Source organism: Gopherus evgoodei, chromosome 13 (assembly GCF_007399415.2).
Source record: "Gopherus evgoodei ecotype Sinaloan lineage chromosome 13, rGopEvg1_v1.p, whole genome shotgun sequence".
Classification (NCBI taxonomy): Eukaryota; Metazoa; Chordata; order Testudines; family Testudinidae; genus Gopherus; species Gopherus evgoodei.
Genome location: NC_044334.1, coordinates 9,699,365 through 9,714,743, shown reverse-complemented (window position 1 = coordinate 9,714,743; position 15,379 = coordinate 9,699,365). Strand labels below are relative to the sequence as shown.

Here is a 15,379-nt window from a genome sequence, read left to right as displayed (position 1 = left end):
CACACTTTGGGGGATTAGCAGTTAATAAAACAAAAGTTTTATGTTTTGACCAACAACATCTCTAATAGGAAAAGTCAGACCATCTAGGGATTGCAAATCTGAATCAATCCTGATTTGGTTTTGCAAACTATGAACAGGAGCAGTTCAGACAAGGGTTCCATTTAGATCTGGTTTGAAGCCTTTTGATGGAACACTTTTTGCAATCAAAATATTTCCACAGATACCTATGAATTTTGGGGGAGTTTCAGTGGGATGGTCTCTCAGGGCCCTAGACAGAGAGATGAAGCCTGATCTTTCTGCTCCAAAAACCAGATGTTTTGACATACACCTCCTACCTCGATACAACGTTGTCCTGGGGAGCCAAAAAATCGTATTGCGTTATAGGTGAAACTGTGTTATATTGAACTTGCTTTGATCTGCCGGAATGTGCAGCCCCACCCCCCTGGAGGGCTGCTTTACCGCGTTATATCAAAATTGGTGTTGTATCGGGTCATGTTATATCGAGGTAGAGGTGTAATTCCATTTCACAAAAACCTTCTAAACAGTTTGGTTTTGTTCCAATGAGAAAGGAAAAAACCCTGAAAATTATCAGAAAATGGATTGGTCATCCTCCACCCAGCTCTAATTCAGTTTTTTTTCTACCACAAAACATTCTGGGGGTGGGGGGAAGGGTCAGGGGAGAAGAGAGGGAAATGAAGAGACATAGATTGCAAGGTCTTGGTTTGGGCCCATTTCTAATGAATAGTGAAGTATAGTCCAAATTGACTAGAATACTAAAAGAAAAGACAAAAAAATCACATCTTTTTTTTTTATTTTATGAAAAAAATCCAGTAAAAGCTGATCCTCTGGGAATAATACCAAAAACAAACAGAATCCAACTTACTAAATACAAAGCAGTTTCATAATGTGAAGAGATAGCAGGAACAATGACAGATTCTAAGGTCAAACCTCTTACAGTCTATATCGAAATCTCAGGGTGCAAATGTAATGTTTGTCATTGTTGGTTACAGAAGATGCACAATGCTACAGCAACAATTACACCTGTTACATGCTAGATGACTCAGATACTGTCAGCCAAAATTTAGCACCGATAAAAACTGTAATATTTAAGCTGCCTTTTCAACTTCTGTATTTAACATATCTTCAAGAAATGTAGCCTTGTTATAAGGCAAATCTCTTCATCTTTCACCCTTGACTTTGTTCCATCCTTGTTCTCTTAAAATTCCACTCACTTATTTTTGATTGCTTGATTTTTTTCCTATTGCTTATTTAAATCCCTCCCCATTTTATTATAAAATATCTTTTTTTTTCAAATGTGGTCACCAAACTGCTTTTTCCCTGCATGCACAAGAAAGTATAAAAACATCATAACATGCATTAGCAAAAGACAATATTCATGAAAAGCATCCCCTCTCCTGCACACAGTTTAGCAGCGATACTACCACTGGGGGTTAATTGTGGCTTTGCTACAAATTCCAAGTAAGAGGCAGTGAAGTTGTGATGCTCTGGAGCCATACTGAGACTCAGAGAACACGTCTACACTGCAGTTGGGAGGTGCGCCGTTAGCACGCATCCACATACTCCAGCTAGCTTTGATCAAACTAGCTCCTGAAAGTAGCAGCGTGACCACCATGGCACAGGAAACAGCATGGGCTAGCCCACCCGGACCCTGAGTCCATACTCGAGCTGCCATGGCTGTGTTGCTATTTTTAATGAGCTTAGTTATGCTGGCATGTGCTGCAATCACACCTCCCACTCACAGTGTGGGCACTGAGTCACAAGCTGGTTCCTGGTTCCTCCCTTGCTCCTGGGACAAAGTGATCTGTAGTGTATCAGGGGGTAGCCGTGTTAGTCTGTATCCACAAAAAACAACAAGGAGTCTGGTGGCACATTAACCATACACACAGAACAGATTATATCCCATTGTAAAATCAGCATATCCCCTCCCAGCTCCATGCATGATGCACAAGAAGGGAAGCCCAGGCCAGAGAGTGAGGGGATCCTGACAACCCCTGTGGAGGACCACAGCCAGGGTCACCTTCTAGCTCTTTCATTGTCAGTCACTCTCAGGACGAGAAAAGGCATGTTAATCGCTTCACTTCTGCAGTTCTCTTCATACAGGGGAGAGCCAAAGGGTAGCTGAGGAGCGCCCTGAAGGATGCAGTGGTTGGAGAAAATAACCTTCTATGAGAAGTCATAGGCTAGGCTGAGTGCAAAAGCAACTGTGGGAGATGATAGGACTTGGAGGGGTAGCGTGAGATGGAGCAAGAGGCAGGCAGAAAAGGAGAAGCAGCCAACTCAAGGAGAAGCAACATAGGCAGCTGCTACACATGACCCCATGTGCTGGCTAGCATAAGAGAGGACTTGCAGCTGTCCGTCAGTCATGCCAGGGGGTGGGATAGATAGGCAGCCATCAGAAGGTGGGGGAGGAATGCCAAGGACAAGGTGGGAACCCGCAGAGCCAACTAATAAGACGGTTCAGTGAAAACACCAGGAGATCAAGCAGTAGCAAGAGTAGAGCCCTACAATTCCTATAGCATTGGGGAGAACAAAACATTCAGGGCCCGTTGGTGCTTCTTGGGTTGACCCAGCCCCGACCACCACAGTATAAATACTGTCACTCCTTTGCCTAATGAGAAAGCTCTTCGATGATCATGCTGCAGGATTCGACCTGTCTTATTTATATCAAGAAATTCCAAAAAAAAGTTTGAAATGGCCAGTAGCTCCAAAGTCTATTCTAGTCACCAAGGAACATTTTAGCAGCTCCATTACTGCTATTTATAGAGTATCTTGACACAGCAAGACAGACCATGGCAGGAACTGAAATTGCAGCTTTCAGTAGCTGCAAGTGAACTTTGTTCTTGTTAAAGCAGAGGGGTAGGGTTGTTTGTTTCTTTGCTGAAAAACCAAATTTCAGGCAAGTGCCTTCAGTGAACTAACTGAAGATATATCTAGCTGCATCTGAAGGCAATGCTTTTCCAAAGTCTCATTCATCATCAGATTACCCAGCTGTACAGATAATAAGCAAAGGACATACAGCAGCAAGGTATCCTCTGATTTCCAATAGAGATGTTAAACTTTGCCTTCTCCCAAGACAAACCAGATTCCTGGGGAGATTTAGACAGTGGTGCAATTCTAGGAACTACAAAGAAATTGGAAAAAGGATGTGAGGCTTAAATATACTCACATTTACATTATAGCAAGTTTTATCACCTTTTTACACAGATGTTTTATTTCTCTCAAATATTGATTTACAGGAACTTTAAAAGATGTGTCTCTCCCCTTCCCTGATTTCATTAGAGTGGTGGCAGTCAGCGCATCTTCTGACACATTGGTGGGAAGCCGAGGATTCTATCCTGCTATAATTCAAATAAAATGAGACAATTTTTGTCTGAAAGCTTATACGGGAAGCCATAAACAAAATATGATATCTGAATTGAGCAGCATTTTACGATGCTGTCTGAACACCTGAAAAGAAATACTTTATACCACAATGGGCCCCCACCCCTCCATTTTAATTCCAAGATTCAGCATTGTAGCATCAATCACTTTACAGTAGCAGTCAGAAATGGGACCCTGTTCCAGCTTTAGGCATTGCGACAAAACAACTATTAAAATCGCCTGTTCTTTAAATGACAGCTTCAGTAAGAGCAGGAGAGAAGAACATTATTTGGTCCTATTTAAAGTAATAAAACAAAGAAGAGCAACGGTGGGAGAGAACTAGCAGAGTAGCAGGGAACTTCCCCAGAGCATGGTGCTATTTCAAAGCCAGAGTCACATCACTGTGGTACTAATGGAAGAGGAGGGGCCAGGGAAAAAAGAACAGCATGTAAACACCACACACAAGGATTAGGCCAAAATCAAAAGTGACCTGTGATTTTTGGTGCCCAACCTGAGATGCCTTAAAAGGGATTGACTTTCTTCCACAAGGCAGGGCAAGGGGGGGCTGGAACCATCTGTACAGTACGGGTGCTGAGAGCCATCGAACCAAACTGAAAAACCCTGTATAGAATGGAAACCACTTCAAGTCTACGGGCGCGGCAGCACCCTTAGTTCCAGCACCTCTGGATCAGGCTCTCAGCACTTTCTGGAAATCATGCCCCTTTATCATGTTTCAAGTTGGTCTCCCAAAAAATGAGGCACCCCAAGTGACTAGTCACCCGTGAAAATCTTGGCCCTTCATTTTTGTGACAATACTCTGCTCTTCAGTGTAATGAAGTAGGATTTGCCTTGTCACATCAGATTGCTAGACCATGAGGCAGGGTACAATGTGGCAAAGATGAATACCTGATTAATCAGAGGAAGCGTGCAAAAAAAATGCTTTTAATGCACTTTCCCAATTGTGCATGGGGAAGAGGTTTCCTTCATGACTCTTACCATGATCAGTTTATGCCTTTAAAAAAGGAGATTTGCTCTCCCTTCTTTGCACATTGTTAGTTTTTACAATATCCAGACTGTTCTAAATCCAGCTATAGCACTTAACCCTGAACCAATGCTATAATGAAACATAACACAACAGTAAAAACATAAGCAAATTCATAGCGGAACATCACAGTAAGCAATGAGAATCAGTCTTTTCTCCAACTCAAGGTTCCATCAAAGGAAGATCATGCAGGCTGAGGGTAAAATATTAAAATGAAGCTCCCAAGCAGACCAAGGACACCAATGAAATTCATATAGAGTATTTCAGAGACTTTTAATATATTATTCTAATTAACAGGCAAAACAACCACTGTAACATTACTAAGATCATGGCAGCTGACCGTCAGCATTGTAAATCGCTGAATCTAAGTTGTTTTGAAAAAGAGTCTGTCAAAACACATTTCTCCTTAGAATAAAACAAAAATGGCAAATCCTCCAATAGCCGAAGGGAAGCCTGCCAGAAACTGAGCTCTGAGCTTGTGAGCAATGCCCTCCTAGATATGGAAGAGATACTGGGGAAAATACTGAAATATGTAGCTTTGTAAATATTATTCTGAAAGCAAATAGAAGGACCAGCGGTCCAGCGCTGGTCAGCAAGTGTGGACCCCACCAGTGCTTTTATTGACCTCCGGGGTATAAGGAGGTATCCCAGAATTCCTGTCCACAACAAACCGGAAGAAAGGGGGAGCTCAGAGTTCAGCCAAACTGCTTATTTAAAAAACAAACACAGCTCCTGTTTGCTGAGCGAGCGGAGGCAGGCAGGGGAATTACTTTGGAATGTTCACAGCTGTTTGTTTGAAGAGAGAAACAGCACTCTCACACGGCAGAGGGGGAGGGGGAAGTCCATGTTGAGCAGATGCTTATCTGGTCTGACGGCTCTTTAGGAGTGCATAATTTGCATTTAGTGAATGAGAGAGCGGTGGGGGAAGGGGTCAGAACTTTTAAAATGATTGAAGGTAGGCACTGTGTGTCTTCCAGTCCTTAGAACTTGCAAGGCAGGGAGCTGAGAACAGTGTTAGCTCCAAAAATCCATTATCTCTTTCTCCCCCATGCTCCCTGTCACATTCTACCCCACCCCCCTCTTTTGAAAAGCACGTTGCAGCCACTTGAATGCTGGGATAGCTGCCCACAATGCACCACTCCCCACAGCGCTGCAAATACTGCAAATGTGGCCACACTGCAGCGCTGGTAGCTGTCAGTGTGGCCACACTGCAGTGCTGGCCTTACACAGCTGTACGAACACAGCTGTAACTACCAGCGCTGCAGAACTGTAAGTGTAGCCATGGCCTAAGCCTTGCATTTTGGTAAGGAGGCCAAGTGCAGGGGCTAGAGGGCCCAGCTGCAGGCCCTAACGAGGGCTGACTCACAGCAATGACTTGAGTCAAATGCCAGAAGCTGGGCTGAAGATGGGAGGGCTATAAAAGCCCTGAGGAAAGCTCAGTCAGGAGGCTAGCCTGGGAGGAGACAGTAGGGCTAGATCTCTGTCTCCCCACCTAAGGAAGGGGGCCTCGTGGGCCAGCAGACCCTGAGGAGGGTCTAAATGTGGATAACTGTTGAGGGAACAAAGTGGGGTTGCACTGTTAATAAAGACACAAGGGTGAAGCACTGAAGAAGGCATAAGAACTATTTATTTAACCAGCCAACACAGGGCACAGGCACAAGAGGGTGAATCCTGTGACAAAGTGAAATAATTATTCTGGAATGTAGCCACCTTTATTTTGGAACAGAGCGTCCACACGGTGGAGGTATTCCAGAACAGCTAAATTACACCAGAAGAGCACTTCTGAAATAGCTATACGGGTCAATTTCCCCCATGTAGACAAAGCCTAAGACTCAACACACTTTAGGCCTGAGTGTTGCCGCAAAGCCACTGCTCTGCAGTGGGGGTGTGCAAGACAACCTGCCCCACCGGGAACTCATAACGGCATTGGGCATGAATCTCTGGTTCCACTAGAACATAAGAACAGCCATACTGGGTCAGACCAAAGGTCCATCTAGCCCAGTATCCTGTCTTCAGACAGTGGCCAATGCCAGATGCCCCAGAGGGAATGAACAGAACAGGTAATCATGAAGTGTTCCATCCCCTGTCACCTATTCCCAGCTTCTGGCAAACAGAGGCTAGGGACATCATCCCTCCCCATCCTGGCTAAGAGCCATGGACAGACCTATCATCCATGAACTTATCTAGTTCTTTTTTTAACCCTGTTATACTCTGGTCAGTGTGGCTCTCCATCACACCTTTTCACTGAGCTTTCCCCCAACCATCCACTTCAACTGTCTAGTGTAGAGACAGGGGGACGCAGACACGTCCTCTCTCTTCTGAGAGGACAACACTGACACTAGATAGGAGCACTCCCCCAGATAGTGACTACTTCCTGGGAAAAGTACATACTTGGGTGGAAGATTTCTTTGAATGTCTCCCACAGCCACACAGGGCTGGTCACAATCTAGCCCTTAGTTTCTAATTAATTTGCTTTTATGTCCTCCAACTATTAAATGTTTAGTATATTCCCATGTGCATATAGCACAATACCTAAAATAGCAGCCAGATTTAGTAGGTTATTTCATTAGCAGTTATTTCACTGACAGCCACATCTTGACATGAATTTGCAGCAGTCTATTGATGAAATTTTGTGCACACGTGGTCATATAATCAAACAGTACTTTTTCACCAAATATTGTGTGATTGTGAGAGTAGAGTGCCTAACTAAAATAATATAACCATTGAGCACTGACAGCCATCTTGTGCTCCAAACTTCAAGCTTTCATTTAAAAAAAAGAAGGAAAAAAAAGTGTCATTGTGGTTAAGAAGATATTCCAGATCTCAGCCAAACATAAATCTGGTATCTGCCCAAGTCTGCATACTACCTGAAACAATAAGCCAGGTCTATACTAGAAACATTTAGAAAGTCAGTATAGTAATGGAGCTTAGGGGTGTGGCAAAAGCCCTAGTGTGAATTCAGTTATACTGGCATTAATGTGTTTTTGCCAGCCTAGTTTATTTCCCTAAGCAGTTAGTTTACCCTACAATGGCAAAATCACATTTTTGCCAGTATAACTGCATTCACACTAAGAGAGTTTGCTGATATAGCTATACCGCCAAACCTTTTCTAGAGTAGACCTGGTCTAAACAAATGAAGTGTGAATTATTCCCACTCCCCTCAATTGGCAGTTAAAACCATTAATTATTTCACTGCTGATCAAAGCACGAAAGAAGAGAAATGATTTTATTGTGAGGATCTGCAGAACCCAACTGTGAGCAGAGATATCCTTGAGTGGGAAGAGGTCAGGCTGTGCAAGTATAACACTGACCGACCCCAGTCGTCGGTGGGTGGGATCAAACCTGGGACCTCTGATGCTTAGTGTAGGAGCCTCTACTGCATGAGCTAAAAGCACCTGGCTTTTAGCTAAGGCTGTTGCAGGCTCATTAATCTCTAAGTGGTCCTGGTGCCAGTAGAGGCGGACAGAACACCACACCCAGGAGGTGGGTGGGTGGGTTACACAAGGATTTAAGGAGTTTGGGAGCATACCAATAACTTGTCTTTCCCTCACCCCCGCCCCACCGCCCACATGATTCATAAATGCAATATGATAGCCATGAGAGATTTGGTGGTGAGATTCATGTCATTTTACTCTACAGGAGTTCCTGTGACTTGTCCTAATGGCTTTCTGAAAGCTTCTCTTCCTTTCCGCTAGCATCCTTCCCTCAAAGGGTACAGACTGCATCACTCAGGCCACATCTATACTATGGGATAGCCCCATAGTGATGGCACTGTAGCTATCCCAGCATAACTCCACAGTGTAAACACAACCTACGGTGACAGAAGGGTGTTTTCCAATCTCTGTAGGAATGTCACCTCTCCAAGTGATGGTAGCTAGGGCAACAGAAGCATTCTTCCATCTAGCTAGCGGTGTCTAACCCAGGGATTAGGTTGGCATAGCTACAGCATTCAGGAGTGTGGATTTTTCACACCACTGAGAGCCAGAGGTATAGTGACCTAAATTTTAAGACTAGACCAAGCCTGACTCAAAAATAAATCTTAAACTGTTGTGTATTTGAATCAGCTCCACAGTAAAATACATGGGCGCTAGAGAGAGAAAAAAAAATCTTAAAACATCAAACTAATGCAATAATTCCTTCCACTTCTGATTGAGTAAGTTTTGGCAGAAGTTATACTGAAAGAGTTTCCAAGAGATAGCTAGGAAGGGCTGGCAGACCTTCATTACACTGAATTAAAGCCCGTCCAGTATCACTCACTGTATGTACCATGGAGGGGGGGGGAGCTGTAGGACCCTACTCAGCCCTCCTAACTCCCACTAGTTTCAACTGGAGTTTGATAGGATAGAAATAACTGAACAGAGCTCTAACCAGCGTGCAATGATTACTTTGGATATAGGCTCAGGTCTTGATTTTGGCATTGCAAAATGTTGCTAGTCAGGCATTTGCGTTGCAAAACCAAGGCAACAAGGGGATGTGGACAAAAAAACCAAATTCATTTTATCTCAAACCCCAAAACTGCAGTTAGTTTAAAATAGCTGGTTCTGATTTGAGTCTGTATCTAATGTCTCTCTCTTTACAAGGTCAGTCAGACGCCATTTGCCCAGATTTTTGGCACTGAAAAATGGGTGTCTTTTTTTCCCCATCTTAATTTTTGTTCTTACATTGCATGCTTATCTTTGCTGAATGTGCCTATGGCATGAGAAATACATGAAATCAACATCCGTGTCCTTGGAAATATTTTGCCTACTGAGCTTTTCTTCAGTGCAAAATCCAGCAGTTACCCAGGCAGATGAAACCCACAGCCCAGCCACCTGTTTAGTAAAGAGAGTTTAATTATCATTTCTAGCACCACACTACCTCTTGTGCTGCATTGCTTAGCCAAAACACAAAGTTGGACTGGGAAGTTTCCGAGTTGGTGTTCACTGTTAATATGCGGGTACGACATTTGGCACTGTCACCCATACTGACAGACACGTGCATAGAGCAAGGCCACCCACAGATTGTAATAAAACCCTACTGGTTGAAAGACTGCCCATAAATCTTATTAAAGTAATCCCCTCCCTGAACCCAGATTATTACATTCACCTTTATGGTAGAATAAAAATTAATTTTCGCAGCTGTAATAAGTGTATGATAAGAAGGCATCGCTTGAGACTAAATAAAGATTATAATTAACTCCGACTGAATAAATCTAAATTTAACTTGGGCTAGCAATTTGTTTTCATACGCACCCTTCAGTGACTGATTGAATAGATACAGTGGGATTAGCGTCCCATATAAGTTCCACCATTGTTGGCAGTAATACTGGAGAAGCAAGGCACAGCTGTAATCCAATACCCAAAAGGCCCAGAGATTAACTCAGGTTCACCAGGTAAAAAAAAGTTTGGAGAACCAGAAGGAAACAAGGCACATGATTCATACTAGTCCAGCTGAGGAAGGGCAGAGAACTCTGGACTCAGGGAAAGGTAAACAGTCTCTAAGGAAACTGCTCATTGTGTCCTGTAGGTCACCATTTCATTATTCTGCATTTGCGTGCGCATTGTCTAGGAAGATACTAGTCTACAGCTTGCTTAGCTGGAGAGAGGAGTTTCTATTGTTTATTCTCACACCCACCCTCGCCAGGAGATAAACTGCAGAGCTTTGCAATAAACAACATTATTGTGAACATTCAACTGATTCACCCCCAAAGATGTAGGGCTTGTCTACATGGGAAAATTTCTTTTTGAAGTCAACCAGCCTCAGAAATGTAGAATTCCCTCCCAAATGTGGAATTCCCTCTCAAAATTAACCCTACCCAAAATTAACCTCACCCAAGCCCAAGACAGGCAAGATTCAGTCCTACATCAGCAGATTTTCTGAACCTAAGTTTGTCACACTTGCAAAGTTGGATATCTAGCATCCCTGCAAGGCTAGGAATGGGAGCTTTATTCCACTGGGAAGGAGAGATTCCCCCTTTCCTATACGATGGTGCACTCGCTTCACACTCTGGAAGAGCCTGAGATCCTGGCCATGAAACCAGTGACGTTTGTAAGTGTAAAAAATCAATTCACGTTATTTTTGAGGTTTTATGGTTCCCCGGGAGCCCTGTATAGTGGGGAACACGGTAACTAAGACACCTGTTTTATTGGCCAAGTGATATCAAAAAATAGACCCAGTAAAAAAAATTGTTTAAAGCTCTTTAAAACATTCATAAAATAGCTTTTCCTGAAACACGTTGTGCTGGTTTCACTATCTGTGAGTTGTGCACAGCACCCATCCCCAACTCATGCTGATGAAACTTTTATACCATCACATATTCCATTTATGAAGCTCTCACATTTTTTTTTATCCAAAGAGTTTTTCTTGTTATAAACATTGATTCAAAACACATTTCATAGAAGAAGTTGTTGAACCAGCAAATGTAAATTATGTTCAACTATTATTTTTATTTGTATAGAGGCAGCAGCTAGTAGCCTCAGTCATGGCCCAAGACCCCATTGTGCCAGGTGCTGTACGAACACTGGTATTCTTCCTAGCCACCGCTAGTAAGGCAGGTTTTTTTAATCTAAATACCAGCTAATAACCCTGCAGCCTCTCTTTCCAAATAATTTTGGTAATTAATTGATCTTTGACTATTAGCGGTAAATATGCCTGATGGGATGTTAGATGGGGTGGGATCCGAATTACTACAGAGAATTCTTTCCTAGGTGTCTAGCTAGTAAGTCTTGCTCACATGTTCAGGGTTTAGCTGATCACCATATTTGGGGTCAGGAATGAATTTTCCTCCAAGACAGATGGGTCCAAGGCCCTGGGGGTTTTTCGCCTTCCTCTGCAGCATGGGGTATGGGTCACTTGCTGGAGGATTCTCTGCACCTTGAAGTCTTTAAACCATTATTTGAGGACTTCAGTAGCTCAGACGTAGGTTACGGTTTTATTACAGGAGTGGGTGGGTGAGATTCTGTGGCTTGTGTTGTGCAGGAGATCAGACTAGACTATCATAATGGTCCCTTCTGACCTTAAAGTCTATGACTCTAATAGGTCAAAACCAATAAAATCCCATTAAAATGAAAGTGGTCTTTTCAATGCGTGAGTCACGTGGGAATGAGGCACACAGTAAGTTGTAGAAGTGACTTTTTAATAAAGGGACGCTGGTAAGCATGGGGTAGAGAGGTCGGTTTGAAAATTAGAAACACTCTCTCTTTCCCCAAAACCGCCAGGCAGAAATGCACTGAGACATTTAGATTAGCATTTTTCCACCATCCCTCTTTAATTCCTCCCTCCACTGACAAACACAAGGGAGCTTTTTTGAGAGTTAAGATTTTAGAGCTCACACGCTGGGTTTATCCCTGTATTACTGGAACACAGTTCTCCTCAATGGTGCATATGGTACAGCAGAAGCCACTTAAGGTGGAAATAACTGGAGAAAGCGACTTTCCTGGCACAACACTGTTTCCCCAAGAGTTTTGGTGCTTTAATGGGACTATGAGGATTGCTCAAGCCGCTTTGTTGGGATGATCGCTGGCCTACTTGCCATTTCAGTTACAGTTAGGAGGTGTTGATATGGTGGTTAAAAAGTCACAGATTGCTTCTGGCTACTGTTCTCTGCTTCTCTCATAGGACAGCAACCAAGAAATTGCCCTGTATATTACGATTAGAATTGTTAACATAGAGGCGAAAGGTCACCAATTTGTCAGTTGAATCAACTGAATTACAGAGATGTTGTTATTAATTATTATTATAAGTTAAATAGCATTTTAAATAAACTTGATTAAGGGCCAGACTGTGCCCTGGTACCTGGAGACGGGAGAGGACAAAAAGGATCTCTCACACACACTTTTTGCACCCTGCACAGCAGCAAGACAATCACATTCCCCACCTTCCATAAAGTGCGCGCACCCCAAAAGGCTGGGGAACAGGCAAAGCAATGGCATAGGTGATGGAGTGTGCAGAGAAAGTCCTTTACCCTTCCTTTACCCTTGGAAGGACCACAGGCGCAGACACTGAGCAGAAGCAGAACTCCTGCCTAGCACCAAACCTCCCTCAGCATGAGTTGTGCCTAAATAGCACGACTGAGCCTTCAAATGGGACAGCCACTTGTTTGGAATAAGGATTAACACTTAGCTCCACCATTGTGCACAGCAGCTTAGAGGCATGCCAAAAAACAGCATATTCAGTGCAAAATAGTTTACTGGGAGAGAGGGGGGTGAAATGTGGTGGTTTCTGGTGGCTCAGCAAGCCAGTACTCTTTCCCCGCCCACCCCACTCACTGATGATTGCATCTTGTGCTGCAGAATTTAAGCTTTCATTTAAAAATAGAGTAATAAAAAACCACTAGACCTTATAATTAACACCATAGACCAGGCGTAAACTGATGCAATGAAATCTGCTTCAGTTTGCAGACAGCCTGAAATTGTAATGGAGAGGGGTGAGAACTCCTCATGTGTCTCACTGGATGTTGACTCTGGAGCGTAATGATTACAATTTAAGTTTCCCAGCTGATCATAGCGTGCCAGAAAGAAGAGAGAGTGTCTTATTATGAAGATCTTCACAATCAACTGCAAGCACAATATCATTCTGGCAGCAAGAGTGGTAATTGGTTTTGTGGACAGAGCCTGATAGAGCATCGCCCCTTCTTTTTGGTCCATGTGACTCCTGCAGTTTACAGTTAAGATAAAGATATGCAGCCCAAAGTCAGGGTGACTGAGGACTAATTTCATTTGGCAAGAGTCTAATTACTTTTTCCCATTAAAATGAGAACATCTTGCATAATAATGCGAGCTTGGAGAAGTATGAGGGGAGGTGCTGAACAGGAGTGGATGGATAGTAAGCTGAGGAAGGCATCAAAAGGACTGAAGAAGAGCAATATTGCTTGACACTTTTGTGAAAGAGATAGTCACAGTGCAAAAGTAAAAAAGTTCTACACCGCAAATCCTTAATACATGCTCCTCTGGCAAATGACAGAAATTGCTCAAAGTAGGCTTCACGGGTCAATCTTAAAATGCATAAGGTTTTGCACTGATGCGTCAGCTGTCACCCAAGGATCCCATAGCACTTTACAAACAGGAATTAGTTATGGCTCCCAACTCTCCTCTCTTACCTGTATTTTTATGACCATTTTACAAACGAGTAAACTGAGGTATAGAGATTAATGGTGGGATGTTCCAAAGTCCCTGCAGTCCAGGAGACTTTTTAAAGGTATTTATGCATTTCGCTGCTCAGTGTTGCAATGTCTAACTGATTTAGGAGACTAAATATCATTTTAAAAGGGATTTGGGCTCTTAAGTGCTCTGCAGTGCCTAAATACCTTTAAAAATCTGTCCCATAGGGATGTATGGGCACAAATCCCATGGACAGTTAATGGGGTTTTGCCCTCCTAAGACACTTAGGCTCAGATCCTCAAAGGTATCTGAATTCAATGGGAGTCAGGCACTTAAATGTCGTTGAGGATTTGGGCTAAAAGCATTTGTGAAAATCCCACACTCGGTGACTTGCCCAAGGTCACAAAGGAAGTCAGTGGCAGAGCTCAGAACAGAACTTAGGAGTCCTGACACACAGTATTGCTCCAACCACTAAACTACACTCTGCACCAGTGTCACTCATTTAGCCAACTTTTACTGTACAGCACCGAAGAACAAACTCTCCTGAATTCCAACAAGTTATCACTTCTATCTGCCATTATTTCAGAGTGCTGTTCTTCTCTCCTGAGACGCAGTAAATATGATTTGTCACAGCTACTGGAGAGACTCGTTGCTAAGGAGGTATTTAGGATGGGGCTCCATGCAGCTGTTATCCAAAGCAAAGAAGCCTATTTCCCGCCCCCGTTCCCCCCCGTGATATTCCATAAACACCACAAAATGAATTTGTGTATATATTTGCCAGACAACAGAAGGGCTTTACAGGGAAACACATTCACTCAAGGCACCAGTAGTAATTGTAGAAGTAAATCTCTTAAATATATGCTCAACACTATTAGCCAGCTCAGGAATATTTGTATTCTGTGTCAAAATATCTATGGCAAGCTAAGCCAGGAGACTGACAGCAGAAAGGCTAGGATTTATGTTAGCTCGGGTCTATCTGTCATGGAGATAGGAAAACAGAGAGAGTCCTTTTCTTAAAGTCACACTCCTCATACAGATATTGATCTAAACAGCTCAGGTTGAATACACAGTGCACCATCATCTCTCGGCTAGTCGTCGGTATAGTGATGAAGCGTTGGTTTGGACAGGCTGCACTCTCAATGCCCATCTTACCTCAGAACATTTCCATTGAGACTGTTTTGGCCCAGGAAGTCACAAGTGTGGGTGGGGTTGTCAACATCGGTGCTTATAATTTCTAGATTAAGTTCTTATTTGCAGGAGAGAGAAACAGATACACAGCACTGGCTGAATGACTCATGCTCACGTTCAATTCAGTAAAAACCTCTCATTTAAATTGCCTCAATCTACCTCAGAATTTTCAGTCTGCCACAATAACCACACAGCTTTGCCTCAACATTTAGATCCTGCGTGGTGAAGATTACAACTGGCCCAAACTACACATTGGGATCTCTTCCTCTTTCCCATAGCTTAAAATGTACAACCCAGTGTTGTATCAACCAGGCAAGGTACTAACAAACTTCAACAGGACTTTATTTTTAAAGTGGAAACCTCTTCACCAAGCTGCTGCTGCACCCTCTGTAACTCTCACTCTGCCTCCTCAACTCCTCCCCCATCCTTCCCGTTTCCTGTCCTTTCAGACTCCCAATAGCCAGTGCTCCCAGTTTTAATAATTACAAGCAACATCAAACACCACACCCAGCAATTCCTGGTTTTAAAGGTCTTGGTGATAATTCTATTCTACCAGTTCCTTCAGTGTTTTTTTAATTTGTATTTGTTTTGTTGGTTGGTTGGTTTTATTTGTGCCAACCCCTTCTTATGGCACCACTGAGTGGTCATTATAGAAATAATCACCTAAACAGGATAGCTGAAAGATAGATGT

The 15,379-nt window shown here is 43.1% G+C and overlaps 1 protein-coding gene across 1 annotated transcript in view; it reads right to left on the bottom strand.

The window, feature by feature from the left end:
- Positions 1-15,379, bottom strand: part of TMEM132B (transmembrane protein 132B) — a 347,709-nt gene that overhangs the window by 255,320 nt on the left and 77,010 nt on the right. The gene's annotated exons all lie outside the window — the stretch shown is intronic.